The sequence below is a fragment of the Coregonus clupeaformis genome, chromosome 11 (assembly GCF_020615455.1).
Source record: "Coregonus clupeaformis isolate EN_2021a chromosome 11, ASM2061545v1, whole genome shotgun sequence".
Classification (NCBI taxonomy): Eukaryota; Metazoa; Chordata; class Actinopteri; order Salmoniformes; family Salmonidae; genus Coregonus; species Coregonus clupeaformis.
In genome coordinates, this window is record NC_059202.1 from 25,673,550 (window position 1) to 25,701,099 (window position 27,550).

The window sequence follows — 27,550 nt, forward strand, 5'->3', positions numbered from 1 at the left end:
TATGGGTTGTAGGCTCAATGTGGCTGCCAATGCTGTCAGTCACAGATGCTATAATGGCACATATGTAAAGATGAGTGCTCTATCTATCTCTATGGATTTTTTCCCAGAAATGTTTTGTACGGGTCTAACGAGCGTTACCACAGATAGAACTATGAGCCAGATATTTCAGCGGATGTATAAATGTAAAGCATCCGGTTGGCGTTTCCACACTACCAAATATGGTAATAAGAGGAAGCCCAGTGGCCGGCAGTGGTAGAAAATGGAGCAAGATGGAGTTTGGCTGACATTCTGCTAATTTTCTCATAGATTAAACATTTGATTTCAATACAGTTTTCGGTTTCCAAAACTAGAATATGTTACGAACAGAGTGGAGTACGTTTTGTAAACTTTACCCTTTGCCAAAGTTTTAAAAAAATAGCGTTATTTAGAAGGAGTGCAAGGGAGAATTGAGTTACTGCACACACGCGCTTCACAGAGTAGGCGTTCCCTAACGGAAATATGCAAATACATGCCTAGACCTTGGCTCTGCCCACCTCCTTGCTTGTTCCGCTCACTATGATTCTGCACCCATTGGAAACGACAGGCTGTGGTATATCTAGGGTTAGTTATAAACATCTTTGGCGTTAATCTAGTTTTGTCGTGAAAAAAAAAACTATTTGAAACAATCTGATACTCCGTTGCTAAGGTACTGCATAGCAGTGCTAGCTGTGCCACTAGAGATCCTGGTTCGAATCCAGGCTCTGTCATAGCCGGTCGCGACCGGGAGACCCATGGGGCGGCGCACAATTGGCCCAGCGTCGTCCAAGGTAGGGGAGGGAATGACCGGCAGGGATGTAGCTCAGTTGGTAGAGCATGGCGTTTGCAACGCCAAGGTTGTGGGTTCGATTCCCACAGGGGGTGTAAAAAAAATAATGTGAAAAAATAACTAACTGTAAGTCGCTCTGGATAAGAGCGTCTGCTAAATGACTAAAATGTAAAATGTAAATGTTCTAGCGAATCATATCGCGTCTTGCACAAAATTGTCTAGTGTGATAGCTGGGTTGTCGAGACTACAGCTAGCTTTCATCATTTAGAAAAAAGGTGAGTAGCTTGCTAAATGTACAAATTCTGTACAATAATAGCCAATATTTGATGTTTATTAATGAAATTGTGTTACATGTTCCTCACTGAGCAGTTTTGTATTCTGAATGCGACGTTGGCTGCTATTCAATAATCGGTTGTGATTACTAAAAGCCGTAAATGATGGCGCCTGCTGCATGCAACTTTGTGTTTTGACTGATGATGACCTGAACTGATAGTGATATACAGTAGCTAGAAAGTAACACACTGGCTATTGATAATACCCATTTTGTGTATACGTGACACTGGAATAATGTGTTAGCTAGTTGTTTCATTTAATCATGTCAGAGTATGATACTAGCTAGCTCAGGGGTGGGCAAACCTTTTGGCTCAAGGGCCACATTTCGTTTTTGAAACCAAGTCAAGGGCCACATACTATATGCTTGACAAAACATGTGAAGCCTTTATTCATTTCACATTGACACGCAACTACTAGTGTACTGTAGGTGTACATATGCTTGCAGAACAATTCTACCCTTGTACCATCTCTACCCTTGTTTTTTGTGAACACATTTCTCACAAAATTGATATAATTTATAACATCACAGACACAGTCAAACACACACATATCCTGCATCTCTACCCTTGTAAAGTACAATCAAACTTACAGTCACAATATGCAAACTTAAAAATAAATATATATTATATGACATGCAAAATGTAACAGCAGATGTATAAAAAAAAAACGATTCTAAAATGTGAGTGAAACATACGGTAAGAGCATCCGTTTCATTTGGAATGGTCTGTTTTTGAAAGCATATTAAGGAACAATTCATCTCCATTGTGAGCCATATTTACCGTTAAACAATCACCTCGGCCCAAATCTGACTGATTAGTTACTACCTGTATCCAAGTGCATTGCTGGATAACTCTCACTGCATAACCATCAGCATGAAAAAGCATAATCCTTGCCTACCCCAGTCACGGTTGTTCAAGTCTTAATGTGAAAAATGGGTCTGGTCACCTCTCTTGGCAAGGGCATCAAAGTCTGGTGTCATCTTTGATGTAGAGATTCTCAGAACAGCTGACAAGTGGTCATTTGTTAAATTTGACCTGTGACGGGATTTGTTGTAATACATGACTGACAACGTTTGTGCACAAACATATGTGGACCCGAAATAAAACAAGCATCCTTTGGGCGTGCTTTTTAATGTTTGGAAACGTTGTTTATAAATAAATAAATAAATAATATGCCATTTAGCAGACGCTTTTATCCAAAGCGACTTACAGTCATGCGTGCATAAAACATTTTTTGTGTATGGGTGGTCCCGGGGATCGAACCCACTACCTTGGCGTTACAAGCGCCGTGCTCTACCAGCTGAGCTACAGAGGACCATTGACCATGTTTCTTTCAGTGAGCCATAGAATTGGTCTATTGTTGCTATTTTGTACTTCTCCTTCAAAGCACTGTCACATTGGATGTCGATGAGCTCCAAGTGTGTGTCTGGTGGGGCTTTCTCACTGTCGAAAGACAGGGGGCATGATACAAACTCCAGCTCAGCATGCAGGTCGATCAAAGGGCTACTGTATGTCTCAGTGCGGCACTGCGATGTGGGCGCGTTCAGTGTTGCCGGTGTCGGAAAATGAGCTAGAGACCGGCTGCTCATTTGTCTGGAGAACAACATAATTTTGGCCTTGAATGCTTTCACGTTGGAATACAGTTAATGAACAAAAACACAATTTCCCTGCAGTTTCACATTTAGATCATTCAGATGCCCCAATATGTCCACACCGAAAGCAAAGTTGCCCAGCCAGTCTGTGTCTTTCAACTCGGAGAAGTCGTCGGCTTTACCAACCTTATCAAGGAACATACCTATCTCCCCTCTCAGTTCCCACACACGGCGAAATACTGTCCCCAGGCTTAGCCAGCGCACATTTGAATGGTACAACAAGTCCTGGTGCTCTGCCTCTGTGTCATTGAGCAGCTGACTGAACTGAAGATGGTTAAGCCCCCTTGCCCGTATAAAGTTTACAAGTTTAACAACCACTTTGATAAAATTTTCCAGCTTTAACACACTTTTAGCATGACGATCGAGATTATATTCCTTAAAAACGGCAACACTTTCTTGGCATATCAGACATACCGCCTTATGTCCAATATTAGTAAAACATTATTTTGCTGTCCATTCTTCTTTAAACACACGATATTCAGAGTCCACTTTCCTCATTTTCGCAGCACTCATTTTTCACGTCAAAAGTCGTCAAGCAATGAAGTGTCTATGATGACTGAGCGCATTCTGAATCTGACTGTAGGCCCAAATCCAGAGCGCGCTGCCAGTCTACACCGCCATCTATTGGAGGTTGTTTAAATATCATGGAATCAGTCATTTTTGCCCCAAAATCGTAACTCAAATATAATAATATTTAAAACATTTAAAAATGTATCGCGGGCTGGATTGCCCCCCCCCCCCACCTATCAGATCCTTTCAGATTTACAGGAGTGGGTGCGGGGCAGGAGCTAAGGGTTGATTTGGAATGCTTGCTAAATTTCACACATTCTTGACAGTATGCTGTGCTCTCTGAGGGTTTGCTGTTGTGTAATTTCAGTGCGAAACCTGCAGGCCCCCCTGAGAGAATGCCTCAGACGAATAAAGCGAATAGTTCTGCAGCAGGCGGCCCTGGGCAGGTGTCTGCACTGGACCATTGTGAACCGCCGCCACCTCAAGCCGAGCCCAGGGACCTGGCCGCGGGGGACGGAGAGGATGGAGGAGAGGAAGACCAGGGAGACCTCCAGATCAACAAGTCACCCAGCGATCCCAAGAAGTACAGGTACGGTCTAAGATCAACTTGAAATTAATAACATTTATAAATTCAAATATATAGCTGCATAACTGTGTAAACCAGTAAATCATGGCATCATCTGAGTGATTGCGAATTTCTCTGTCCATCCCAGGTTGTGGTGTTTTCAGTTTCACTGAAGTAGAACTGGCTTATCATATTTTCATACATTTTGCTCGCTCTGCAGGTATATCGAGCTGACCAATGGCCTGAGCGTTCTTCTCATCTCAGACTTTAGTGGGTCAGACGGCAAGGACGCCTGTAGGGAGGAAGAGGAGGGGGCATCAGCGTCAGGAGGTGGAGAGGAAGCGGAAGAAGAGGGGAGGGCACAGAGGAGGAGGACGAGGTTGAGGAAGAGGAGCACGACAGTGACTTTGAGGAGAAGAGAAACCGAACAAAGGGAGCTCAGAGAAACAGGTTGGTGTCGCTGTGGTACAATACTATGGTACGATACTAGGCTAATGCTTTCACAGATGAATGACCCAACAGCTCAAAGAGAGAGCATAGCCACAAGGGTGCTATGCAAGCCAAGGTCAAATCATTACACAGTGATCTTCAGGTCTGAAAGTCAGAACTCTAGAAAGATGTCTGAGTTTCCGACTTGGAATTCCGAGTTTGATGACCGTTCAAAATGATTTTTCCCAGTCGGATCTCGTTTTTTTCAGTTCCCAGTTGTCTTGAACGCACTGAAGTCGGAAGTTGGAGATTTCCGAGTTCCCAGTTGTTTTGAACACAGCATTAGTCTCAGCAGAGGGAGAGTAACAGAGGGTCCACCTCTCACGGTCCCTGCTCTCTCCTTCCTTTCCTCCAGTGACCAGAGAGAGGGGACACTGTCTTCCACCTGATGGTGAAACTCGAGTCGCACCGCATCTGAACAAATTCATGTTGTTCTTATGACCAGAGAAAGTTAAATATTCCTAGATATTAAGAGACATGACAAGCTGCGAATAATAATAAATAAAAACATAGACATGAACTCACTCATAAAAACAGCAGCTCTTTGCTGTATTCTTTGACAGTCCGTCTCTGGTCATGGTTTTAAAAGTTATTAAATCTCACGTAGGCTAGTATCAAACTTTGCTGTATCCTGGGTTGTGGAAGCTGAAGGAACGGTGAATTGAGCTATCCGATTGGCCAGCGCAGTAGGCAAACTCGATTTAGCCCCAGATCTCCCAGTCCGCCGGGCAGGCAGTTTGTCTTTTCAGACAAATTAAATGGTTCAATATGGGAACACTTTGCCTGCCCGGTGCGCAGGGCTTCTGAATCAAGTGCACCTACCGGCAACAGGGCTTCTGAATCAAGTGCACATACCGGCAACAGGGCTTCTGAATCAAGTGCACCTACCGCCAACAGGGCTGCTGAATCAAGTGCACCTACCACCAACAGGGCTGCTGAATCAAGTGCACCTACCGCCAACAGCGCAACACCAATAATATATAAAAGGAGCAGGCCTATATCGTTGGCTTTTCTCCAGAAATGTTTGGTGATCGACAAGGAATGCCTTGAAGATCGACCAGTCGATCGACCGATTGGTGACCACTGCTCTATGGAAAGTGTTCTAAAGAGTGGGGACTGATGGAATTTATTAAGTGAAAGGGCGGGAGACGGGGGGCATGCATCCTTGTGTGTGTGTGTGTTTTCCTCATCCCTCCTGTGTCTCCCAGTCTGCAGCTGCTCTCTGTATCAATGTGGGGAGCTTCAGTGACCCAGAGGACCTTCCAGGAGGACAGTGAGTACTTCTGTACTGTAGCGCCACAGAATACTTTCTCAATCTAACACTACATTGGAACACTACCTATAAACTAACACTACATTGGAACACTACCTATAATCTAACACTACATTGGAACACTACCTATAATCTAACACTACATTGGAACACTACCTATAAACTAACACTACATTGGAACACTACCTATAATCTAACACTACATTGGAACACTACCTATAATCTAACACTACATTGGAACACTACCTATAAACTAACACTACATTGGAACACTACCTATAATCTAACACTACATTGGAACACTACCTATAAACTAACACTACATTGGAACACTACCTATAATCTAACACTACATTGGAACACTACCTATAATCTAACACTACATTGGAACACTACCTATAATCTAACACTACATTGGAACACTACCTATAATCTAACACTACATTGGAACACTACCTATAATCTAACACTACATTGGAACACTACCTATAATCTAACACTACATTGGAACACTACCTATAAACTAACACTACATTGGAACACTACCTATAATCTAACACTACATTGGAACACTACCTATAATCTAACACTACATTGGAACACTACCTATAATCTAACACTACATTGGAACACTACCTATAATCTAACACTACATTGGAACACTACCTATAAACTAACACTACATTGGAACACTACCTATAAACTAACACTACATTGGAACACTACCTATAATCTAACACTACATTGGAACACTACCTATAAACTAACACTACATTGGAACACTACCTATAATCTAACACTACATTGGAACACTACCTATAATTTAGATGTTTGTCTGTGTGCCTGTCTTTCTCTCCATTTCTCTACCTGGTCTTCCCTAAAATCTCTTGACTCTCTTCTCTCTCTCTCGTTCTCTCTTTTTCAGTGGTGTTCATGGGCAGTGAGAAGTACCCTGCTGAGAAAGGCTTCGATGCCTTCCTAAAGAAGCACGGCGGCAGCGACAACGCCTCCACCGACTGCGAGAGGACCATCTTCCAATTTGACGTCCAGAGGAAGTATTTCCGCGCGGCACTCGACAGGTGAGCCAAGCTTCCCTAAATGGACAGTTCAGCCCGAAACCAACATTTTGTTGCATGTTTTCATGCCTCAAAAGTGGTCCTAAATGTAACTTAATTCGTTTCAAAACGCTTTGCAACGAAAAAGTAAAACCAGGTATATACCTCCCCGTTTCAGACCATTTTCCTTAATTTGTTGCCAAATGAATAAGATCCCAGGTGTGCAGTTCGTCATTGGATGATCTCTCCAATTCCCAGATGGGCCCAGTTCTTCATCTGCCCCCTGACGATCGAGGACGCCATTGACAGAGAGGTGGAGGCAGTGGACCGTGGTGAGTCAGGGAGTAGCACTAGTAGTAGGAGGAAACTACCAGCCTTGTCTCAATAGTCTAGAGGTCTCCTCCCCCTTTCTCCTTCGTCTGATCCGTATGGTTTCAAGCAGTTGGTCAGCATGAATGATGGACACGAGATGAAAAGAGACCCCTGTAAACAACTGAGACCCTCCCCATCTCCCATGTTCTCTCTGTTTTTTCTTTCTCTCTCATCTTTCTCTCTCTTCTCTCTCGCTAGTCTCACTCTCTCTAGTCTCTCTCTCTCGCTAGTCTCTCTCTCTCTAGTCTCTCTCTCTTTCTCCAGTGTCTCTCTCTCTGGTCTCTCTCTCTAGTCTCTCTCTTGCCGGTCTCTCTCTCTCCGGTCTCTCTCTCTCTGTCTGGACTCTCTCTAGTCTCTCTCTCTAGTCTCTCATCTCTCTCTAGTCGCTCTCTCTCTAGTCTCTCTCTCTCTCTCTAGTCTCGCTCTCTCTCTAGTCTCTCTCTCTCTCTCCGGTCTCTCTCTCTCTCTGGTCTCTCTCTCTAACTCTCTCTCTCACTCTCTCTCTCTCTCTCTCTCTGGTCTCTCTCTCTGGTCTCGGTCTGGACTCTCTAGTCTCTCTCGCTCTCTCTCTCGCTCTCTCTCTAGTCTCTCTCTCTCTCTCTCTCTCTCTCTCTCTCCGGTCTCTCTCTCTCTCTGGTCTCTCTCTCTAACTCTCTCTCTCACTCTCTCTCTCTCTCTCTCTCTGGTCTCTCTCTCTGGTCTCGGTCTGGACTCTCTAGTCTCTCTCGCTCTCTCTCTCTCTCTCTCTCTCTCTGGTCTCTCTCTCTGGTCTCGGTCTGGACTCTCTAGTCTCTCTCGCTCTCTCTCTCTCTCTCTCTCTCTAGTCTCGCTCTCTCTCCGGTCTCTCTCTCTCTCTCTCTCTCTCTCTCTCTCTCTCTCTCTCTCTCTCTCTCTCTCCGGTCTCTCTCTCTCTCTCTCTCTCTGGTCTCTCTCTCTGGTCTCGGTCTGGACTCTCTCGTCTCTCTCTCTCTGTCTGGACTCTCTCTGTAGTCTCGCTCTCTCCGGTCTCTCTCTCTCTGGATTGTCAATGCCTCTCCCTTTGATGTGCAGAGTACCAACTGGCTCGGCCGTCAGACTCCCACCGCAAGGAGATGCTGTTCGGAAGCCTGGCCAAGCCCAAGCACCCCATGGGCAAGTTCTGCTGTGGTGAGGATACACAGATACACACAGCTATGTCCCAATGATATCTTCTTCCTCCCAAAGTCTGCACTTTTTCACTTCACTTTCCTAGCCCATGACTCCACCAATCCAATGTTTTAAGATTTGTGGGAAGTAGTGAACAAGTATACACTTCATGAAAAGGGAGATATTATTGGGACGCACCCATAGAGTACTAGTCTGGTAGGGGTTTGAATGTGCTACCCTGGTACCATAGGCTTCCATTGTTTGACAAACATTCTAATTCTAGTTATCCTGCTGGTAAAACAAATAGTTGTATGTATTTTCATGTGGACTGTCTTTTTCATTTGGACTGTCCTGCTTGTAAATGTCCCTAAGATCGTCAAGTGATGTCTAGCTTTAAATATGCACACACTGAGCATGTATTACATAGCTATGGATGGTAGTGTCGATCTCAGCATGTTTAATAATGCTGAAGAACGGTGTATAAACGTTTAATAACTTAAATAACTGTGTAATGACGGTGTGAAAGCATTCATAAAAGTTGTAATAACGGATATGTCATGTCCTTGGTCTCCTCCAGGAAATGCTCAGACTCTGAAGCACGAGCCCAGAGAGAAGCAGATCAACACCTACCAGCGTCTGTGAGACTTCTGGAAAATATACTACTCTGCCCACTACATAACCCTCACAGTGCAGTCCAAAGGTAGCTGGCCAACCGGCCAAACACAAAGGATCCCGTCTCCTTTACTGAAATGAATGAGGATTGTAGTCAGTCTATTGAAATGAATGAGGATTGTAGTCAGTCTATTGAAATGAATGACGATTGTAGTCAGTCTACAAAAATGAGTGAGGATTTTAGTCAGTCTACCAAAATGAGTGAGGATCAGTCTACTGAAATTAACTGGACTCAACTGCTCTTGTCTGGCTATCAGAGACACTGAACACACTGGAGGAATGGGTTAGAGAGATCTTCAGCAAGGTGCCCAACAAGTAAGCACACACGGCCACACGCACACACACGTACTCACTCAAAACACTGTCAAATAAAACATTCTGTGTATTTTCACGTTTTGTTTCCAGTGCTCTACCAAGACCTGACTTCTCTGACCTCCAGGACCCATTCGACACACCAGCCTTCAACAAGCTGTCCAGAGGTACACAGGCTTTAAATGAACATTTATACGTGTCATCATATCAACCTGTACTAACTCGATGTACCAATTCCTCAATTTCAATTGTGTGTGTGTGTGTTACAGTTGTTCCTGTGAGGAAGGTGCATGCTCTCACCACCACCTGGACGTTACCCCCTCAGGACAAGCTGGACAGGTGAGCCTTTTGTACCTTCTAATATTCTGAACCTTTTGTACTTGTTTCAAAGACCATTTGAGCTAAGATTGCTGTTTTATGTCTCCATCGTTATGAATAGCATTGGATACCGTCTTTGTTTGTCTTGGTGTCTCCATGTAGGGTGAAGCCCTTGCACTACATCTCTTGGTTGATTGGCCACGAAGGCACCGGCAGCATCCTATCCCTGCTCCGGGAGAAGTGCTAGGCCTTGGCTCTGTTTGGAGGGAACAGTGAGATGGGCTTTGACCAGAACACCACCTACTCCATTTTCTCCATATCTGAGCGTCACTGACGAAGGCTTCCAGAACTTCTATCAGGTCAGCTGGTGCAAACACACACACACACGCTCATATGAGAAGACTCTCACACACACACACACACACACACACACACACACACACACAATCACACACATGTTCATGTGAGAAGACTCACACACACACACATGCTCATGTGCGAAGAGTCTAACACACACACACAGACACAGTCTAGTTTTAACCATGCAGCTGTTTCCCTCTACAGGTGGTTCATCTAGTGTTCCAGTACATGAAGATGCTGCAGACTGTGGGTCCACAGCAGAGGATCTATGAAGAAATCCAGAAGATGAAGCCAATGAGTTCCACTACCAGGAGCAGGTACAGTTTCACTTCCCTTAGTCCCTCCGTCACAAAGCTGACTTTAGACTGTCGTTACCATGACGTCACTACCATGACATAACACTGTCATAAGTTGTGTGCTTGAGGTTTTTTAGTTTAGGATTCTGTCCTAATATGGTTCTGCCCTAATATGGTTCTGTATCTCTGAACCCCTGTCCTATCATCCTGCCACAGACCGACCCCATAGAGTATGTGGAGAACATCTGTGAGAACATGCAGCTCTTCCCCAAAGAGGACTTCCTGACTGGAGACCAGCTCCAGCCCTAAAAAGTTTGGTTGCACCACAGTATTGGCAGAACAATAGCAACTTCTAAAGCCTGTACTGCAACTGTAATGCACGCAACTGTATACTTCATGTGTGTGTGTCCTCTACAGGTGACCGCCTCGACCGTGGCCCTGCTCACCCCAGAGAGGGCCAACCTGCTTCTGCTGTCCCCAGAGCCTGAGGGCCACTGTTCCCTCGAGGAGAACTACAGCACAGAGGGTAAGAGCAGGGCTGTGTTGGAGATTATATTCAGCCACCTTCAGAAGGACGTTGGATTGATTTTTTAAAAGTATCTTATTCTGTAATTACCATTTGCCATGTCATTTTCATGTAAATACATGGTCATGTATATACTGTAAAAGAAAGTGCTGCCCTAGTTTTTTTGTAAATTTATCCTTGAAACCCAGTTACAGGGATTGACTGAAATTAGGCCCACAGTCATTGTTATCAATATCTTGTTCCAGAATATGTTCAATCCATAGATCACTCCACATACTCAGTGTGGCTGTATATTCACAGCCCATTTCCTGACATGATGGTGTGTGTGACGTTAATGTGGTGTGTTCGGCCTGTCTGTCTGTCTGTGACGGAGCCCTATGGGCCCTGATCAAAAGCTGTGCATTGTATAGGAAATAGGGTGCTTTGGGATGTAACCTGAGTGTCCTGTTCTGTCCTGGCAGACCTCCCTGAGGAGTGGGCACAGCGCTGGGCCAGAGACTTTGACCTCAACCCCGACCTCCACTTGCCCGCTGAGAACAAGTTCATTGGTCAGTACAGATGATGGACATTGTTGTGTACCAATCACATCCACTCTACAACATTCACTTTTTGGTCTATTGATATTGTTATACATGCTTTGCCATATTCATATTCCTATCCCGTTTCTTGTTTCCATAGCAACGGATTTCACCCTGAAACCGTCGGACTGTCCTGACACAGAAGTCTCGGTGCGGATAGTGAACAACGAGAGAGGCTGTCTCTGGTTCAAGAAGGACAATAAGTTCAAGATACCTAAAGGTGTGGTTGTATGTGTTTTTTGTTAACTTACCTGGTAATGACTCTTGTTAGCTTGGGCTTCTTAGGTAGTATATAACCGCTACTTAGGTAGTATATAACCGCTACTTAGGTAGTATATAACCACTACTTAGGTAGTATATAACCGCTACTTAGGTAGTATATAACCACTACTTAGGTAGTATATAACCACTACTTAGGTAGTATATAACCACTACTTAGGTAGTATATAACCACTACTTAGGTAGTATATAACCGCTTCTTAGGTAGTATATAACCGCTACTTAGGTAGTATATAATCGCTACTTATGTAGTGTATAACCGCTACTTAGGTAGTGTATAACCGCTACTTAGGTAGTATATAACCGCTTCTTAGGTAGTGTATAACCGCTACTTAGGTAGTGTATAACCGCTACTTAGGTAGTATATAACCGCTACTTAGGTAGTATATAACCGCTACTTAGGTAGTATATAACCGCTACTTATGTAGTATATAACCGCTACTTAGGTAGTGTATAACCGCTACTTAGGTAGTGTATAACCGCTACTTAGGTAGTGTATAACCGCTACTTAGGTAGTATATAACCGCTACTTAGGTAGTATATAACCGCTACTTAGGTAGTTTATAACCGCTACTTAGGTAGTGTATAACCGCTACTTAGGTAGTGTATAACCGCTACTTAGGTAGTATATAACCGCTACTTAGGTAGTAAATAACCGCTACTTAGGTAGTATATAACCGCTACTTAGGTAGTATATAACCGCTACTTAGGTAGTTTATAACCTCTACTTAGGTAGTATATAACCTCTACTTAGGTAGTATATAACCGCTACTTAGGTAGTTTATATCCGCTACTTAGGTAGTGTATAACCGCTACTTAGGTAGTATATAACCGCTACTTAGGTAGTATATAACCGCTACTTAGGTAGTTTATAACCGCTACTTAGGTAGTGTATAACCGCTACTTAGGTAGTGTATAACCGCTACTTAGGTAGTATATAACCGCTACTTAGGTAGTATATAACCGCTACTTAGGTAGTATATAACCGCTACTTAGGTAGTATATAACCGCTACTTAGGTAGTGTATAACCGCTACTTAGGTAGTATATAACCGCTACTTAGGTAGTTTATAACCGCTACTTAGGTAGTGTATAACCACTACTTAGGTAGTGTATAACCGCTACTTAGGTAGTGTATAACCGCTACTTAGGTAGTATATAACTTCTACTTAGGTAGTATATAACCGCTACTTAGGTAGTATATAACCGCTACTTAGGTAGTATATAACCGCTACTTAGGTAGTATATAACCGCTACTTAGGTAGTTTATAACCGCTACTTAGGTAGTATATAACCGCTACTTAGGAAGTTTATAACCGCTACTTAGGTAGTGTATAACCGCTACTTAGGTAGTGTATAACCGCTACTTAGGTAGTGTATATAACCTAAGGGAATTGCAGTGACACCTGGGATTTACTCTTTTTAAATATGTGTAAGACAAATGTTAGTAGCTACTAGGCTGACACATTTCAAATGATATCCTGTTTAATTTATTTAATACTTTCCCAAATGTTTCTTCTTCTAGCTTATGTCCGTTTTAACCTCATCTCCCCGATGATTCAGAAATCTCCAGAGAAGTTAGTATTTTATTTGAATACAAAACCCTTACCTATTGGTTGTGGATGTTGACATATTTTCTTTCAGTCACTCTAAATGTGTATGTATTGTGGCCCTGTAGCCTGGTGCTGTTTGACATCTTTGTGAACATCCTGGCCCACAACCAGGCAGAGCCGGCCTACGAGGCTGACGTGGCCCAGCTAGAGTACAAACTGATCGCCGGGGAACATGGCCTGGTCATCAGGGTCAAGGGCTTCAACCACAAGCTGCCTGTGAGTCTCACACATGCACAATACATACAGAGCCACTCAGTATGAACACACACATAGATGTTAGTGATGGGGGGAAGAAATCTATAAAGTTACATATTGCGATATTATTTTGGATGATATTATATCGATACTTTGACTCCAAGTATCGATTTGTTTAAAAAAATGCTAGGTAGCGTAAGCTAGCGCTAGTCAGCTGCACCTGCACCCAAAATGGCTGGTATTTTTTCATCCTATAGCTTGTTCTCCATCTTCTTTTTATATATTGAGCCAATATGTTTTCAGCACTTTATTTCCATGACTGATCAAAAATAATTTTCTCATGCTCTCTCTAGTCTCTCTGCAGTAGACATATGGTGAGCAATATGTTTGGAACATCGAATCGCAATAAAATCACAGTATCGAATCACAATATTTACATTTACATTTAGGTAATTTAGCAGACGCTCTTATCCAGAGCGACTTACAAATTGGACTTACAATACATGTTGTATCTGCACTTAAGTATCATGATAATATCGTATCGTAACGTCCCTGGCAATTCCCAACCCTAATAGACGCACAGAATGTACACACACACACACCTACAGCTCTCCTGCACTCATACTCATTCTGCCTATTCATACAACCCCAATCTATAAACCCATTCTGTACTCAACAAATGTACCCTAGCTTCAGCCAGCCCTAAAGCTGACCTCCTGCCAACTCAACCTCCCTGCCTCTGTCCCTGTGCTAGTTACTGTTGAACCTGATGGTGGACCGCCTGGCAGACTTCACGGCTGAGCCCGGCGTGTTCACCATGTTCGCAGAGCAGCTGAAGAAGACCTACTTCAACATCCTCATCAAGCCAGAGAGGCTGGGGAAGTGAGTCTGATTTCTGACACTGTGACTGCTAAACCCTCTATAGGCTACAGCAGGGGTAGCCAACCCTGTTCCTGGAGTGCTGCAGGTACCGCAGGATTTTGTTCCAACTAGGCACTACACACCCGACCAACTGAGCTAATTGATCAGTTCAGTGATTGCCTAAATTCAACACACCTGACTGCTCAACCCTCTGTAGCCCTCAAACTCAACTCTGGACCTCGATGCCAGTTCCACTCCATGTTTTCATTGTTCCCCTCTAATCAGGGACCGACTCTATAAGGTGTCGAAAGCATTCCACAGGGATGCTGGCCCATGTTGACTCCAATGCTTCCCTCAGTTGTGTCAAGTTGGCTGGATGTCCTTTGTGTGGTGGACCATTCTTGATACACATGGGAAACTGTTGAGCGTGAAAAACCCAGCAGCGTTTCAGTTCTTGCCACACTCAAACCGGTGCACCTGGCACCTACTACCATACCCTGTTCAAAGGCACTTAAATCTTTTGTCTTGCCCATTCACCCTCTGAATGGCACACATACACAATACATGTCTCAATTGTCTCAAGGCTTAAAAATCCTTCTTTAACCCGTCTCCTCCCCTTCATCTACACTGATTTGAAGTGGATTAACAGGTGACATCAAAAAGGGATCATAGCTTTCACCTGGATTCACCTGGTCAGTCTATGTCATGGAAAGAGCAGGTATTCCTAATGTTATAATGGTCAACGTTCACAATCTAATTCAACAAAAAAATAGAAATTGACTTGTACTTATATATAATTCATGGAGAAAGTTGTACATTTTAATTTTCCTCCCTTAGCTTGTGGCAAGCTGTGACATACTATGCTGCCAACTCTAACATCAATCAGACCTTTCACCCAAAAGTATACAAAAAAAAGTATTCTCTCTCTCTCCTATCTCTCTCTCTCTTTCAGAATGTGAGTCAGAGTTGTAAAGTGTTGTTAAACAGTAACAATGATAAATGATTTGAATGGATCTTCCCCCTCGCTCCTACCTCTCTGCCAATCTCCTTCTCTCTTCTTCTCTCTTCCACACAATCTCTCTCTCTCAGGGACGTGCATCTGTTGATCCTGGAGCACTGTCGCTGGTCGGTCATCCAGAAGTACCAAGCCTCACCGTGGATGACCTCATGACCTTTGTCAGCGGCCTCAAAGCCCAGCTGTACACCGAGGGGCTGGTGCAGGGCAACTTCACTAGCACAGTGAGCCGCTTTTATAAAAACAGACACGCACACACACCGTCTCAGATGTGCACGCGCACACACACACACATCCAACTGTCACGGTTCAGACAGACGACAAGAGGACCACAATTGCGTCACACCAGAAAGTTTATTAAAACTTAAGGGAGAAGGGAAGTAGGGAGTGAGTGAAGGCTCCAGGGGTTATCCCGTCCAATGTGCTGGGTCTGTGCCCCCCCCCAGTGGCAGCGGTGCGTCCGATGACGCCGGTGGTTGGTGGTCCAGAAGTCCTGGGGGGGGAGGAAACACAGACACAACGGGGCGGATGAAACAAGGCAGAAGTACAGTTCAAGGGAAATCCAAATACGTTGTAGCAAGGCAGAAGGCTGGTCAGAGTTACCGGGGTCGAAGAGTAGTCAGGAGTCGTAATGGCAGAAAGCAGGTCTGGTTTTCCTGGGGCAGAAGAGTATCCAAGAATCAGGCAGGTCCGGGGTCACAAAACAAGGGTGAGCCAGAAGCGCGAGCACACAGGTTCGGGTGTGAGCTTTGCAGACGATCTGACAAAGGAGAGCTGAGAGACGGGACTTTAAATACTGGGAGAGGTTAGTGGGTAATGCAGCGCAGCTGGCAGAGTAATTAGAGCCGAGCAGAGCAGGGACAGGTGGAGCTCGTTAGGCTGAGTAGAGAGAGAGAGATGAGCAGAGTGGAAGATAGTGGAAACACATTAAGGTGGTAACCCGGTGGAGTGAGAGGGCTCATGACAGAACCCCCCCCAAGGGACGGCCCCAGAAGTCCCAAGAGCAACACCACGCCGGGCGGGAGGAGGGGAGCCGGAGGAGGGCTAGAACTCCTCCGAACGGTCCGAGCGAACGCCCTCATCCTCGGAGGAAGCCGGAGGGCCGTGGTCGGGAGATGGGACAGGTCCCGAGACAGGATCAGGCACAGGACAGGAAGCCGAGCGGGCAGGACGGTTAGGGATCCCTCTGGGGCGGCCCCCTACGGATTGCAGGTTGATCAGGATGCCGTTGGTGGAAGGCGGTGATGAGAGTCCTATCCACAATCCGACTAGCTGGCACCCAGGTCCTTTCCTCAGGTCCACAGCCCTCCCAGTCAGTGAGGTACTGGAGACCCCTACCCCTCCGTCTGGACCGAAGCAGGCGGCGGACGGTGTAAACCAGACCACCATCGGCGAGCCGTGGAGGAGGAGGACAAGGCGCAGCAGGGACCAGCGGACTCTCATGAATGGGCTTAATCTTAGACACATGGAAAGTGGGGTGCACCCTCATGGAATTAGGCAGTTGGAGCCGGACAGCAGTTGGGCTAATCACTCTTATGATAGGGAATGGGCCAATGAACCGAGGTGCCAACTTCTGCGACTCCACCCTGAGTGGCAGGTTCCTTGACGACAACCACACCCTTTGACCAACATGGTAGGTGGGAGCAGGGATTCTCCGACGGTTGGCCCCGGTAGTGTAGCTGGCAACGGATCTGAGAAGTGTGGCTCGGGCCTGTGACCAGGTGCGGCGACATCGACGGGCAAACGCAAGTGCAGATGGGCAAGTAACCTCCCCTTCCTGACTGGCAAATAGAGGAGGCTGGTATCCATAAACACATTGGAAAGGGGACATACCGATGGCAGAGCAGGTCAGAGAATTGTGTGCGTACTCCACCCATGTCAATTGCTGCGACCAGGAGTGGGGGGTTGCGTGAAGTCATGCATCGCAGTGCCTTCTCGAGCTCCTGATTTGCCCGCTCTGACTGCCCATTGGATTGGGGATGGAATCCGGAAGTCAGACTGACTGTGGCTCCCAGCAGGTGACAGAACTCCTTCCAAAAAGCGGAGGAGAATTGTGGACCACGGTCAGAAACTACATCCTTTGGCAGTCCGTGGATCCGGAAGACGTGTTCCAGGACCACCTGGGCGGTCTCCTTGGCGGTTGGGAGCTTGGGGAGGGGAATGAAGTGTGCCATCTTGCTGAATCGGTCAACTATGGTGAGAATGACGGTCTTCCATTCATCTCCCTCCCGGATCCGCACTAGGTGGTAAGCGTTTCTGAGATCCAACTTGGTAAAAACAGTGGCTCCCTGGAGCAACTCAAAAGCAGAGGTGAGCAGAGGGAGAGGGTAACGGTTTTTCACTGTGATGTCGTTGAGTCCCCTGTAGTCGATGCAGGGGCGAAGAGATCCGTCCCTCTTCCCCACAAAGAAGAAGCCAGCACCAGCCGGAGATGAAGATGAACGGATCAATCCTGTGGACAGAGAGTCATTGATGTAGTCCTCCATGGACCTTCTTTCAGGAGCAGACAACGAATAAAGACGGCCCCTTGGAGGGGCTGTTCCAGGGAGGAGGTCGATGGCACAGTCGTGCGGTCGGTGAGGGGGGCAGAGATGTGGCTCTTGCTTTGTTAAACACTTCTCTGAGACCATGGTAGCATTCTGGGACATGGGAGAGGTCAGGGGCGGAGTTAGTAGGTACTGGCCGAGGGGGTAGTGCGGCAGCAAGCAGGCAGGTTCGGTGGCAGTCCTCTCCCCACTCCCTGATCACCCCGGTCACCCAGTCGAGCTGAGGGTTGTGCCGGCGGAGCCATGGGTAACCCAGGATGAGGGGTTGGCCTGGAGAGGGGAGCAGGTGAAACTGGATAGTTTCTTGATGGTTTCCGGACAGACCCATCAAGACCGGGGCCGTGACATGAGTGACCGATCCGAGTAAGTGTCCGTCCAGTGCCCGGGCAGGAATAGGAGGTGTCAAACGGAGGTTCTCCAGTCCCAGTTGGCGTGCCAGCTTGATGTCCATTATGTTGGCTTCGGCGCCAGAATCCACCAGAGCAGCCAGGGTGTGAGTAGAGTCAGAGAGGCGGAGGTGAACTTGCAGCAAGGGTTTGCGGTCGGAGGACTGGATGGTCATTGAGCTCAACTGGACTCCCCCTATGCCCGGTGAGCTTCGGCTTTTAAAGGGCAGGTTACCACACGATGTCCATCACCTCCACAATAGAGGCAGAGGTTTGAGGTGAAGCGGCGCTGGCGCTCTGCAGGAGTGAGAGAGGCTCGCCCAATCTCCATAGGCTCAGACTGATCAAGCTGACTTGGGTGAGTGGCAGTAGCTGACAGGAGCCCAGTCGGATCTCTCCGAATGCCGGTAGTTGGTGGACCTTGGCGCCCCCTCTCACGACGACGGGTCTGTCTCCTTCTGTCGATCCGGACAGTCAGTGCGATGGCTTCATCAAGAGTGGAAGGCAGTTCATGGGAGACCCACTCGTCCTTGATATAGTCAGCCAAGCTATGGAAGAACGCGTCCACCAACGATGGTGTGTTCCAAGAACTTCGTCTTGCCAGGGTTCGGAAGTCGATGGAATGGTCTGCGACTGTACGTCTGCCTTGTCGAATACTGAACAGTTCACGAGACGCCTCTGCGGTTGGTGAATCCAGGTCAAACACCTTCAGCATCTCCTCAGCAAACAGGTCGAAGGTTGCACATGCGGGGGTTTGACGTTCGAACTCTGCTGTTCCCCAGAGTCGAGCTCGGCCCGTCAGGTGAGTGATGGCATACCCGACCCTAGCCCCCTCCGTGGCGAAGGTCCTTGGCTGCAAGGAGAACTGAAGTCGGCAGCTAGTCAGGAATGGCCGGACCTGGGTAGAATCGCCGTTGAACCGCTCGGGGTTTCCAATCTCGGGTTCGGGGCAGCGGCTGAAATGACCGGGGCAGGTGACTCGGAGGCAGGGCTGGTGGGCAGACTGGCTGGGGTAAGGTTGGTGAGGAGTTGAATGATCCTGGCGAGTTGTTGTTGCTGCTGCTGGGACTGCTGCTGGTGCTGCTGGAACTGCTGATGCTGTTGGTGGCCGACCTGAAGCAGAGAGGTGATGTCGCCGCTCATGCGGCCTAGCTCTCTCTCAGTGTGTTCCAGGCGTAGCATGGCGGTGGGTTGCTCAGGTTCTTCGGTTTCCATGTCGGGGGAAGTGTGCGCTGAGTCCATGATGGTCAGATCGTACTGTCACGGTTCAGACAGACGACAAGAGGACCACAATTGCGTCACACCAGAAAGTTTATTAAAACTTAAGGGAGAAGGGAAGTAGGGAGTGAGTGAAGGCTCCAGGGGTTATCCCGTCCAATGTGCTGGGTCTGTGCCCCCCAGTGGCAGCGGTGCGTCCGATGACGCCCGGTGGTTGGTGGTCCAGAAGTCCTGGGGGGAGGAAACACAGACACAACGGGGCGGATGAAACAAGGCAGAAGTACAGTTCAAGGGAAATCCAAATACGTTGTAGCAAGGCAGAAGGCTGGTCAGAGTTACCGGGGTCGAAGAGTAGTCAGGAGTCGTAATGGCAGAAAGCAGGTCTGGTTTTCCTGGGGCAGAAGAGTATCCAAGAATCAGGCAGGTCCGGGGTCACAAAACAAGGGTGAGCCAGAAGCGCGAGCACACAGGTTCCGGGTGTGAGCTTTGCAGACGATCTGACAAAGGAGAGCTGAGAGACGGGACTTTAAATACTGGGAGAGGTTAGTGGGTAATGCAGCGCAGCTGGCAGAGTAATTAGAGCCGAGCAGAGCAGGGACAGGTGGAGCTCGTTAGGCTGAGTAGAGAGAGAGAGATGAGCAGAGTGGAAGATAGTGGAAACACATTAAGGTGGTAACCCGGTGGAGTGAGAGGGCTCATGACACCAACGACCTGAGGCATGTTTTTTTTCTCTAAAATAGCTGTTTAGCGCTAACTCTGGCACTCTTGCATTGCAATCTTTCTAGGATGTTGATTATTGTCCTAATCAAATTGGTGATGTGAATTAATAAATTACTGTCCTGCTGCTAAGGGTTGACACAGAGACCATGTGACACAGCGAGAGGAGCTGTGCCCCACTGGTCTGGAAAAGATTATGTTATAATGACATATTCTGCTCTTTTCAATAATGGACACATTGATTGATTGATGGATTCTCTCTCGAAAAAAATGTTTTCTTCCTGCGGGGTTGAGACCTCTCGTTTTGATTTAAAACTCCAACAGTTATCAGCCAGACTAGCTAAACCTAAGATATGCTAATTATGCTAATAGGCATTTTGTAACTGTTCTTTGTCCAACAGGAGTCAATTGAGTTTCTACAGTATTTTATTAAGTAAGTATCCTCGCTCTCGTTCTGCTTGCCCAATTCTCTGTCTTCTCTCTTTCTTAACACTCTCTCAAAGAACTTCTATTTGTTTTCGGCACCATTAAAAACAGTGTTTTGATTACAACGCACGAAAAGCACTCTCCAAATGAAGTTATTACTTCAACAAACACAGTACTTGCAAGGATTGAAGGTTAATTCAACAAACGCAGTACTTGCAAGGACTGAAGGTTAATTCAACAAACGCAGTACTTGCAAGGATTGAGACTTGTGGCAATCATCTTCTACACTCTACAGCAAGCTGCAGTTCAAGCGTCTCTCCGTGGAGGTCCCTGTGCTCTTCAGAGTGGTGGAGCTTCCTCAGAAGCCTCACCTCTGCAAAGTAAAGTCCCTCAACAAAGGAGACGCCAACTCGGAAGTTACTGTCTACTACCAGGTACCCAACATTCACACAACATTCGCTCAACGTTAGTTAGGTGTATTATGGTTAGTATTTTTATGTCGAAAAATAACCTGCCTCTTCCTGTCCTTCTCCAATCAGGCTTGAAGAACCTGAGAGAACACACGCTGATGGAGTTATTGGTGGTGAGCGTTGTTGCGAACAAGGCTTGACTGGAAAACCTGAGTCGGTGAGTGGTGTTATGGGTAATGAAGTATATTTGCTGCTATGTCCACAGATGCACATGGAGGAACCTTGCTTTGACTTCCTCAGGACAAAGGAGACTCTTGGGTTAGTTGTTTTTTTATCTCTCCATAACTCTGAAAATGTGAAAAAGCTATCTTTTACAGTGGGGAAAAAAAGTATTTAGTCAGCCACCAATTGTGCAAGTTCTCCCACTTAAAAAGATGAGAGAGGCCTGTAATTTTCATCATAGGTACACGTCAACTATGACAGACAAAATGAGAAAAAAAAATCCAGAAAATCACATTGTAGGATTTTTAATGAATTTATTTGCAAATTATGGTGGAAAATAAGTATTTGGTCAATAACAAAAGTTTCTCAATACTTTGTTATATACCCTTTGTTGGCAATGACACAGGTCAAACGTTTTCTGTAAGTCTTCACAAGGTTTTCACACACTGTTGCTGGTATTTTGGCCCATTCCTCCATGCAGATATCCTCTAGAGCAGTGATGTTTTGGGGCTGTCGCTGGGCAACACAGACTTTCAACTCCCTCCAAAGATTTTCTATGGGGTTGAGATCTGGAGACTGGCTAGGCCACTCCAGGACCTTGAAATGCTTCTTACGAAGCCACTCCTTCGTTGCCCGGGCGGTGTGTTTGGGATCATTGTCATGCTGAAAGACCCAGCCACGTTTCATCTTCAATGCCCTTGTTGATGGAAGGAGGTTTTCACTCAAAATCTCACGATACATGGCCCCATTCATTCTTTCCTTTACACGGATCAGTCGTCCTGGTCCCTTTGCAGAAAAAACAGCCCCAAAGCATGATGTTTCCACCACCATGCTTCACAGTAGGTATGGTGTTCTTTGGATGCAACTCAGCATTCTTTGTCCTCCAAACACGACGAGTTGAGTTTTTACCAAAAAGTTATATTTTGGTTTCATCTGACCATATGACATTCTCCCAATCCTCTTCTGGATCATCCAAATGCACTCTAGCAAACTTCAGACAGGCCTGGACATGTACTGGCTTAAGCAGGGGGACACGTCTGGCACTGCAGGATTTGAGTCCCTGGCGGCGTAGTGTGTTACTGATGGTAGGCTTTGTTACTTTGGTCCCAGCTCTCTGCAGGTCATTCACTAGGTCCCCCCGTGTGGTTCTGGGATTTTTGCTCACCATTCTTGTGATCATTTTGACCCCACGGGTTGAGATCTTGCGTGGAGCCCCAGATCGAGGGAGATTATCAGTGGTCTTGTATGTCTTCCATTTCCTAATAATTGCTCCCAGAGTTGATTTCTTCAATCCAAGCTGCTTACCTATTGCAGATTCAGTCTTCCCAGCCTGGTGCAGGTCTACAATTTTGTTTCTGGTGTCCTTTGACAGCTCTTTGGTCTTGGCCACAGTGGAGTTTGGAGTGTGACTGTTTGAGGTTGTGGACAGGTGTCTTTTATACTGATAACAAGTTCAAACAGGTGCCATTAATACAGGTAACGAGTGGAGGACAGAGGAGCCTCTTAAAGAAGAAGTTACAGGTCTGTGAGAGCCAGAAATCTTGCTTGTTTGTAGGTGACCAAATACTTATTTTCCACCATAATTTGCAAAGAAATTCATAAAAAATCCTACAATGTGATTTTCTGGATTTTCTTTTCTCAATTTGTCTGTCATTGTTGACGTGTACCTATGATGAAAATTACAGGCCTCTCTCATCTTTTTAAGTGGGAGAACTTGCACAATTGGTGGCTGACTAAATACTTTTTTTCCCCACTGTATACCACTATAACAGCTATATACCACTAAAATACCACTATAGCACTTACTAGTTCATAACTACTACTTGTTCAAATAAAACAATTCCTCTTACAGACACCCCATCCCCACCTAGAGTAGAAGCTAATTTTCACTACCTAACCGAGCCTTGTTGGCTGATTTTTTTACCTCTGACCTTGTACCCATCAGCTATCAGGTGTACCCCACCTGCAGAAACACTTCCGGGATCCTGGGCTTCTCCATCACCGTGGAAACGGAGGCCACTAAGTTCAAGTGAGTCACCAGTTCACTTTTGCCATTAGCACTGTACATCTCATACACTAGACTTGTGTCATATTCAAATGACTCAAATGTTATTGCTATAAAGTAACACGTGTGATATAGTTGAATATTCAGCATGTACAGTGGGGAAAAAAAATATTTAGTCAGCCACCAATTGTGCAAGTTCTCCCACTTAAAAATATGAGAGAGGCCTGTCATTTTCATCATAGGTACACGTAAACTATGACAGACAAAATGAGAAAAAAAAATCCAGAAAATCACATTGTAGAATTTTTAATGAATTTATTTGCAAATTATGGTGGAAAATAAGTATTTGGTCAATAACAAAAGTTTCTCAATACTTTGTTATATACCCTTTGTTGGCATAGACACAGGTCAAACGTTTTCTGTAAGTCTTCACAAGGTTTTCACACACTGTTGCTGGTATTTTGGCCCATTCCTCCATGCAGATCTCCTCTAGAGCAGTGATGTTTTTGGGCTGTCGCTGGGCAACACAGACTTTCAACTCCCTCCAAAGATTTTCTATGGGGTTGAGATCTGGAGACTGGCTAGTTCACTCCAGGACCTTGAAATGCTTCTTACGAAGCCACTCCTTCGTTGCACGGGCGGTGTGTTTGGGATCATTGTCAGGCTGAAAGACCAAGCCACGTTTCATCTTCAATGCCCTTGCTGATGGAAGGAGGTTTTCACTCAAAATCTCACGATACATGGCCCCATTCATTCTTTCCTTTACACGGATCAGTCGTCCTGGTCCCTTTGCAGAAAAACAGCCCCAAAGCATGATGTTTCCACCCCCATGCTTCACAGTAGGTATGGTGTTCTTTGGATGCAACTCAGCATTCTATGTCCTCCAAACACGACGAGTTGAGTTTTTACCAAAAAGTTCTATTTTGGTTTCATCTGACCATATGACATTCTCCCAGTCCTCTTCTGGATCATCCAAATGCACTCTAGCAAACTTCAGACGGGCCTGGACATGTACTGGCTTAAGCAGGGGGACACGTCTTCCACTGCAGGATTTGAGTCCCTGGCGGCATAGTGTGTTACTGATGGTAGGCTTTGTTACTTTGGTCCCAGCTCTCTGCAGGTCATTCACTAGGTCCCCCCCGTGTGGTTCTGGGATTTTTGCTCACCGTTCTTGTGATAATTTTGACCCCACGGGGTGAGATCTTGCGTGGAGCCCCCACATCGAGGGAGATTATTAGTGGTCTTGTATGTCTTCCATTTCCTAATAATTGCTCCCACAATTGATTTCTTCAAACCAAGCTGCTTACCTATTGCAGATTCAGTCTTCCCAGCCTGGTGCAGGTCTACAATTTTGTTTCTGGTGTCCTTTGACAGCTCTTTGTGTCTTGGCCATAGTGGAGTTTGGAGTGTGACTGTTTGAGGTTGTGGACAGGTGTCTTTTATACTGATAACAAGTTCAAACAGGTGCCATTAATACAGGTAACGAGTGGAGGACAGAGGAGCCTCTTAAAGAAGAAGTTACAGGTCTGTGAGAGCCAGAAATCTTTCTTGTTTGTAGGTGACCACATACTTATTTTCCACCATAATTTGCAAATAAATTCATTAAAAATCCTACAATGTGATTTTCTGGGAAAAAAAAGCTCAATTTGTCTGTCATAGTTGACGTGTACCTATGATGAAATTTAGAGGCCTCTCTCATCTTTTTAAGTGGGAGAACTTGCACAATTGGTGGCTGACTAAATACTTTATTTCCCCACTGTATATGGAAACCCAGCTGGTAGTTGTGTGTCAAGGTCAGTGACAGATGATGACGTGTTTGTTAGGGGCAGTTCAGAGGAGAAGGATGGTAGCATCATATTCAGGTCAGATAGTCGCATAGTTGATAGTAGAGTTGTATTAGATGGTAGCAGTACAATATGCTGCCAATTTAAGCCTTAGAACGTTATCACAAGAGCAAGATTTATATAAATAAGAGCACCTATGCATCAAAACAACTCTTGTTGCTGTCGTTTTGGGAGATGCCATCTTTTAAAAAATATAAATGAGAGGTAGTCTGACGCTCCCAGTGTCCTGCTCTCTCTCTCTCCCAGCACAGACTACGTGGAGACCAAGATCGAGGAGTTCCTCGTGAGCTTCGGAGAGAAGATGACCAACCTCATGGACGAGGCCTTCAAGACCCAGGTGACCGCTCTCATCAAGCTCAAAGAGTGTGAGGACACACACCTGGGCGAGGAGGTGGACCGCAACTGGTTTGAGGTGGTCAGCCAGCAGTACATCTTCGACCGCCTCAACAGAGAGGTAACCCGGTCACAGCCGCACAGTTTACTCGAACTCATTTACATTTTTAGTCATTTTAGCAGACGCTCTTATCCAGAGCGACTTACAGTTAGTGAGTGCATACATTTTTCAACTCTCCGTCATAATGTCGACATCAGGGGTGTCCTTCCCTCCTGAAGGTGTGCTACTGTACACCGGTGTGTGTGTTTGTGTGCGCGTACGCTGTGTGTGTTTACTGTACCGTATGGGGCACTCTATGGGGCACTCTGGGTCTGCATCAGTCCGGGGGTACGGCGGCTCAGGGCTTTCAGAGTGGAGGTCCTGGGGGGCACAGCGGACATGAGGGATACTGGGGGCACAGCCCCTCCATCATTTACATGCCATGGCTGCTTCAGCTCACTGGCACCGGCACTAGGTGAAGGAGGGTGGGGCTGAAGCATCTGGGGGAGAGAAAGGGTAAGGAGGTTAATTCATGCATTGACTTATCCTGGTTGTCCTGGTTCATGGAGCACAGGGACGCCACCAGCAAGAAACTCAGCTTGCATGTAAGTCTGCCAGCTCTGCAGTCCAATGTGTGTATGTGTGTGTGCGCATGCAAGGGAGCACATTAAGTGTTATCCCCCTCTCAGCTCCTCCAGAGCTTACTGTAACTCCTCCTCCAGAGCTAACTGTAACTCCTCCTCCAGAGCTAACTGTAACTCCTCCTCCAGAGCTAACTGTAACTCCTCCTCCAGAGCTAACTGTAACTCCTCCTCCAGAGCTAACTGTAACTCCTCCTCCAGAGCTAACTGTAAATCCTCCTCCAGAGCTAACTGTAAATCCTCCTCCATAGCTTACTGTAACTCCTCCTCCAGAGCTAACTGTAACTCCTCCTCCAGAGCTAACTGTAAATCCTCCTCCAGAGCTAACTGTAACTCCTCCTCCATAGCTTACTGTAACTCCTCCTCCAGAGCTAACTGTAAATCCTCCTCCAGAGCTAACTGTAAATCCTCCTCCAGAGCTAACTGTAAATCCTCCTCCATAGCTTACTGTAACTCCTCCTCCAGAGCTAACTGTAACTCCTCCTCCAGAGCTAACTGTAACTCCTCCTCCAGAGCTTACTGTAACTCCTCCTCCATAGCTTACTGTAACTCCTCCTCCAGAGCTAACTGTAACTCCTCCTCCAGAGCTTACTGTAACTCCACTCCCTCTGTCAGGTGGTTGGCTTTGGAGAGGAGGAGAGCGACCAGGCAGGTCAGAGCAGCTGCAGCCCCAACCCCAGCCCCTCAGAGGGGGAAGAGGACCAAGGCCCCTAAAACCAACTCAAGTAGATCGGTTCCACACATTGGTTCACCATTGCAGTAGGCGACTGAAGGAGAAGTGGGAGTCATTTTGGTTCTGGATGACTAGCCAGGGCAGGCCACAATGCAGTGCAGTGGTGTCTTCAGAAGAGAAACTCCTATCTCTGCTCCTCTCTTTTCTCCCTCTTCCTCCCCCATCTCTCTCTCTCTCTCTCTTCATCCAAGTTAATAAAATATAACGGCAGTAGCAGGCACCAGTATTAATAATGGCATTCACCTCTAGTCAGCTACACCAAAGCACTGTTAAAGAAAGGAAATTGGTCGGGAGCTCATCAGTTTGTCCTTTTGTTCTCCACAGTCCCTGATTGATTTAATAGGAGGAACCATCTTTGCTGTGATTGGTAGTAGTAAAGACTCAGGGTTTGGCTGGCAGGAGGGTGGACAGAGAGGGTGGATAAGAGGACGGAGATTCTATCATAATATCTTCTTTCGTTTTATTTGGACTTCTTCATATCACAGACACATCTCCTCATCGCTAACGTGGAAGAAGGATTGCGTGTATTTTAACAATGGACATCAGGGTTAACATTTTATATGTTCATATTTTGTCGATAGAAAAATGTAGTATGTTTGTCATAATGGTAAGGCATGGTCAGTATGTGGCATAGTTTCTGATTTGTTTCCGAGGTATTGTTTTAACTTTTATTCTGTTGTAAAGAGGCTAAAGGGAAAACCACACTTAATGTAGGCTTAACATTTCAGCCCCACCTCTGCCTTTTTAAAATAACTGGACGACTGGCATGTTTCAATCTATAGCCTGTTATTATCATTATCTTTCAATGGAAATATTTATTAAAAGTG

At 46.0% G+C, this 27,550-nt stretch overlaps 1 pseudogene; it reads left to right on the plus strand.

The window, feature by feature from the left end:
• The first annotated feature begins 946 nt into the window (after window positions 1–946).
• Window positions 947–26,704, plus strand: LOC121577423 (annotated as a pseudogene).
• Window positions 26,705–27,550: the final 846 nt, after the last annotated feature.